This window comes from Aegilops tauschii, chromosome 1, assembly GCF_002575655.3.
Source record: "Aegilops tauschii subsp. strangulata cultivar AL8/78 chromosome 1, Aet v6.0, whole genome shotgun sequence".
Classification (NCBI taxonomy): domain Eukaryota; kingdom Viridiplantae; phylum Streptophyta; class Magnoliopsida; order Poales; family Poaceae; genus Aegilops; species Aegilops tauschii.
This window is the reverse complement of record NC_053035.3, coordinates 3788666-3794665: the sequence shown is the minus strand read 5'-3', so window position 1 is coordinate 3794665 and position 6000 is coordinate 3788666.

Sequence of the window (6000 nt, the reverse complement as noted above, 5' to 3'; positions counted from 1 at the left end):
TCGCGGGCAGAACAGCGGCGAGTGGGCGGACGGGCAGCTTCTGTACACAGCGGTGCAGTGGCGCGCACGGGAGCGGCGTCAAGGGGGAGCTCGGGATGACGACGACGCGCGGAGCGTGGCGACGTGGGATGGCGGCAACAGGCGTGGCCGCTGCTACAAGTGCGGCGAGCGCGGCCACTTCAAGCGCGATTGCCCGGAGCAGCGCAAGGCGGCGGCGGCAGAGCAGCCGCTGCTGGCGGACGTTGACGTCGACGACAACGGCCTCCTCTAGGCCACGGCTTAGGGGAAGCGTGTTGGGAATAAGCTGTGGCAAGCTCGGCGTGCGGTGCGCGCGCGCGTGCGGTGGCCGCGTCGGACTCGGGCCAGGGCGAGCATGGGTGCGTGCGTGCGTGCCCAAGTGTAGGTGTGCGTGCGTGTGTGAGTCAGCGTGTGTGTGCGCTGGGTAGCTAGCGAGGGACTAGGGGGAGTGGACCGTGTCGGGCGCAGCATGGCCGCGGCGATCGCGTGCGTGCGCGATCGGAGCGCGCGAGCCGGTGCACGCGGGACGTGGCGAGTGGCAGGTGGGTGCGTTCGAGCGCGGCCTGGCATGTCGGAGCTCGCCGGTATAAGACCCACTCCAACCTTGTCTAATCGCTGAGGAGATCGAGTTCGAGCTTGAGGAGAAAATACGGAAAATCCCGTTCGTGCGGGGGGCGTTCGTGCGCCGGCAAACCCTCTGTGTTCTTCCTCCTCCTCTCTGGTTGTGTCTCCGGTGATCGCCGCCGCGTGCCGCAGCCCTCTGCACCAACACAGGGCAGAAAACGTCTGCGTGCAACCATGGCCGCTACAAACAACGAGCTCGGACGACGTTGGTGCGCGGCCGGCATGAAACTGATTCAACTGAAGTCACGAGGGGGGGAGGGGGGTGTTGTGACCGTTGCGGTGAGGTGCTGGAACCAGGCAATTAAGAAGCTGCGACCCATGGCAGAATTTGCTACAACCAAATACGGCGAGGGCATGACCCGCGACCGCGGCAACATAGTTTTTTCTGCAACTGTGTCAGTTTTTGCCACTAGCATTTGCTACATCCTTCATGATGATGCTGCAACCTCGACGGCGGCGACGACGTTTTTATTTGCTGCAACCGGCTATGGTCGAAGCTACCACCGGCGGGCTTTTTTGCTATAACCATGTACAGATTAGCTGTGACCCGGGTCAGCGGCGATGACATTTGCTGCAACCGTTGTCTGTTTTTGCTACTACCGGCGTCATTGTTTGCTACATGCTTCATAGCTTACCTACGACGTGCAACGACGGCGGCGACATTTTTGCTACATTTATTCATGGATTAGCTGCAACCCGCGATGGGCGGTGACGACGTTTTTCTGCAACCGTGCTTCGGTTTTGCTACCATCACCGAAGTTTTTTGCTACATCCATACATTTGCTAGAACCAATGACCGATAGAAAACTAGACCTTGCGAACACTCAAGCTCCCGGCGGTGACCACGACCAGGCGGGGATGTTGTAGCTGCGGTGGAAAAATGCGGAAATCGTGGCCCACAGATGCTGGAAGCGGTGACAGCCAGTGCTATGAGCAACAGCAGCAACAGTTTGCATCTGTCGATGGCCGGTGGCGAAAAAGTTGCGACAGCTTCATTGCCCAGCTGCGGTGGAAAAAATGCTGAAATCATGGCCCACAGTGAGGTGTTTTTGGTACGGCAACTAGTCAAGGGTGCTTCAACCGGCTTGGAAAAAAGCTTCAATCGGCATCCGAAAAAGCTTCGATCATGAAAAAAAAAGCTACAACCGGCGTAGAGGAAAAGTTTTGAACATGGAAAAAGCTTCAACCGGCATCGAGAAAAGCTTCAACCGCTGTTGAAAGAAGATTGGATCGGAATGGGAAAAAACTTCATCCTGGATGGAAAAAAGCTTCAACGGGTATGAAAAAAAGCGTCCACCGTGAAACTTCAAAAACCGGCGCTGACAAGAGACGCCGGGAAGCTGCGGGACGACGGCGAAAGCTGCAACGAAAGTTGATGAGAGCTACAAGTGGCTATGGAAAAAGCTGTTAGCAGTAATCGTGACTTGGAGTTTGTTTTCCGATTAATTGTGTGCGTCGGGTGTGTAGGTGCAGGAATGACTGCAGGCTAACTGCATGCATGGGTTGTCTGAGTCGTGTGCATGCAGCGTGAGCAGGATAGTTGGGCCGGAAACTGCAACGGTTGCATGTTGACTATGTACAGCACTGAGCTCGGAGGTAGCGCTGGTCTCGCGGAGGAGCAAGTGGCTCACGACGAGAAGAGGCCGAGTCCTGAGGGAGTGCGTACGTGGGGTCATGTATGCGTGGGAGTTGCGTCACCTCGTGTATAAAGGCCAGGCAATGTAGTTGTTGAGTGGTGCCAAAACCCAGTGAATAAAGTTGCCAAGATACAGGCCGGTTCGCGGCCGCGGCGTTCGTCGCCAATGCTCCGAGTTCGTGCTCGAGTTGAGTTTCTTTGTGCATGAGGTTTCCGGATTTGCGCCAACAAAAGCTTCAACCAGCCTGAGGATGCTACAAACATGGCCCGAGGAGTCTAGACCCAACAGCGAGCATGCTACAACCATGGTCTTAGAATGCTGGTGAAGGCAAGAAGAGATCGAACACAACGATCGTATTGCCATCGGGCAGCTTATGTAGAGTTACAGAGAGGCACGAACCCACGATGGTGATCGTGGGCTGGCCGAGTGCGGGGCATGGAATCGTGAGTGCTACAAGGAAAACTGCACACACGTCCTACTAGCTATACATGTATTCTACACTGTATTCTAACACACCCACCCACCCCCCCTGCAGTCTTGGCGTCGTTGTTGGAGACGCAAAGACTGGAGCGAAACTCGTTGAAGACATCGGTGGGCAGCCCTTTCGTCAGCACATCAGCGAATTGTTGACGCGTTGGAACATGCATGACACGGAACTCGCCGAGGGCCACGCGTTCACGGACGAAGTGGATGTCCAGCTCGATGTGTTTGGTGCGCCGATGATGGACTGGATTGCTGGAGAGGTACACCGCTGATATGTTGTCGCAGTAGATCAAGCTCGCCGTGGTGACCGCGCATCAGAGCTCACCGAGCAGTTGGCGAAGCCAGACACATTCCGCAACGGTGTTTGCGACCGCGCGGTATTCGGCCTCAGCGCTCGAGCACGAGACGGTGGCCTGACGCTTCGCGGACCAAGAGATGAGAGCATCTCCTAGGAACACGCAGTAGCCCGACATAGAACGTCGGGTGTCAGGGCAACCTGCCCAGTCGGCGTCGGTGTAGGCACGGAGCTCCAGTGTCGAGGAAGCGCGAAGATGCAGTCCGAGGTGCGTGGAACCGCGGACGTACCGGAGGGCTCGTTTGAGAAGAGCACGGTGACACTCCCGCGGATCATGCATGTGGAGGCAGATTTGCTGGACGACGTACGCGAGCTCGGGCTCCGTGATCGTCAAGTTTGCAGAGCGCCGGCCAGACTGCGGTAGGCAGTGGCATCGGAGACGCGCGGCCCATCGGCCGCGGGCAGCTTGGCCTTGGCGTCGACGGGCGTTGGTGCAGGCTTGCAGTTGTCCATGCCCGTGCGCTCGAGGATGTCCTCAGCGTACTGGGCCTGAGAGAGGAAGAAGCCGCGGGACGTACGAGTCACTTGAATGTCGAGGAAGAAATGGAGCGGGCCCAAGTCCTTCATAGAAAACTCGCTGGTGAGGCTGGCGATGATGCGACAGAGAAGTGCGTCGGTGGAGGCAGTGAGGATGATATCATCCACGTAGAGCAGCAGGTAGGCAGCATCCACACCGCGCTTGAAGGTGAAGAGGGAGGTGTCGGAGCGCGTCGCAGTGAAGCCGATGGTGGTGAGGAAGGTGGCGAACCGAAGAAACCACACGCGCGGCGCTTGCTTGAGCCCGTAGAGGGACTTAGCAAGGCGACAGACATGATCGGTCTTGGCGGCATCCACGAAACCGGCAGGTTGCAAGCAGAACACTTCCTCCTGAAGCGTACCGTGGAGGAACGCTTTCTTCACATCCAGTTGATGAACTGGCCAGGAGCGTCAAGCAGCAAGGGTGAGCACAATGCGGATCGTGGCAGGCTTCACAACAGGCGAGAAGGTTTCGCCGTAGTCAACGCCGGCACGCTGGTTGAAGACGCGGACGACCGATCGGGCTTTGTAGCGTTCGAGGGAGCCATCTGGACGCAGCTTGTGGCGAAATACCCATTTGCCGGTGATCACGTTGGCGCGCGGTGGTCGGGGAACGAGCTCCTAGGTGTTGTTGCTGACGAGCGCGGCGAATTCCTCCCGCATGGCCGCGACCCAGTTGGGATCGCCGAAGAGCGTCGCGGACGGAGCGCGGAAGAGGAGAGACACCCGGAGGTAGAGCAACGGTGGCGGTACAGACGTAGTCGTTGGCATAGCACTGGTTGGGGCGGTGCACGCCGGCGCGCGCGCGTGTGATCATCCGTGCAGGGGCTGGGGCGGCGAGGGCGATGTCGAGGAAGACGACGCAGAGCCGTGCGATGAGGATCCAGCCGTCCCGCTTGAACGCCCATCGGGCGCGAAGGGGGCGGGTGAAGAAGAACCGTGCGATGACGATCCGACCGCCCCACTTGAATCCAGTGAGTGCGCGCCAAGTGGGGGCGAAGGCGGGCCGTCCGCAGCAGATCCAATGGCGGACGTTGAATCTGCGGCGTGAGAGCCAGTGCGCCGCGGTGATGAAGCAGCCGGCCCCGGGCGAGGATCCAGCGCCACAGTAGGGATCTGAACAGGAGCAGGCACGTAGTATGGCGAAGCCGGAGCATCACCATTAGTGCAAGGAGGGCCGGTGGCAGGGAGACGTGCGGCAGCAAAGGGGAACACGCGCTCATCGAAACGCACATGGCGCGAGGTAAGAACACGGCAAGTGGCCGGATCATAGCACCTGTAGCCACGGTGATCATGCGGGTACCCGAGGAAAACGCAAGCGACAGAGCGATGCGCCAGTTTATGCGGGGATGTCGACGTGATGTTGGGGTAACAGAGGCATCCGAACACACGAAGAGTGGAGTAATCTGGCGGGCTGCCGAGCAGGAGCTCATGAGGCGTGCGAGAAGAAGTGGTGGAGCAGGGTTTGTAGTTGAGGAGGAGAGTCGCCGTGGCGAGCGCTTCCGCCCAAAAATGAGCAGGCATGGCGGCATGGAACAAGAGTGAGCGGGTGCTGTCATTTAGGGTGCGCAAGATACGCTCAGCTTTGCCATTCTGCTGGCCTGTGTAAGGGCAGGAGAGGCGCAGTATTGAGCCATGGTTGACGAGGAGAGCGCGCATGGCGTGATTGTCGAACTCACGTCCGTTGTCTGTTTGAAAAGCAAGGATTGGGCGCTCGAACTGTGTTTGGACATAGGCATAGAAATCAGTAAGAACAGCAAATACATCTGACTTGTTGCGAACTGGAAACGTCCATACATAGTGAGTACAACTGTCGAGTACAACGAGGTAATACTGAAAACCAAAGACACTGACAACTGGAGAGGTCCAAACATCTAAATGCAGTAACTGGAACGGAAAATAGCTATGGTTGGTGGATGCAGAGAAAGGAAGGCGGACATGCTTGACAAGACGACAGGCGTGGCAAGTGTGCGTAGCCGACGGTGTGCAGGTAAAGGAGACCTAGAGCAGTGCCTGACGAAGGACGGCCTCCCAGTGCCTGACGAAGGAATTAGTGGTGATGAGAGAGCCCTGCCCAACGTGAGTGATGGGAAGATGGGCACCATCACCGATCATAATGTGGTTGGGAGAGTTGTGAGCACGGAGGGAAGAGAGAGTACCCGGGTTTGCAGTCATGTGTGCTGTGGCACCTGAATCCAGGTACCAGTCCGATGTGCTCGCAGGAGACGGGGAGGGCGCCGACGCAGCCTGAAGAGCAGCGTGCAGGGGCCCCATGTCCCAGGGCTGCGGTTGTGGCGGCGGAGGCGCAGTGCTGGAGCTGGCCCCGGGCGAGCCGTAGGCGAGACCAGGAGGGGCGCCATAGGCACC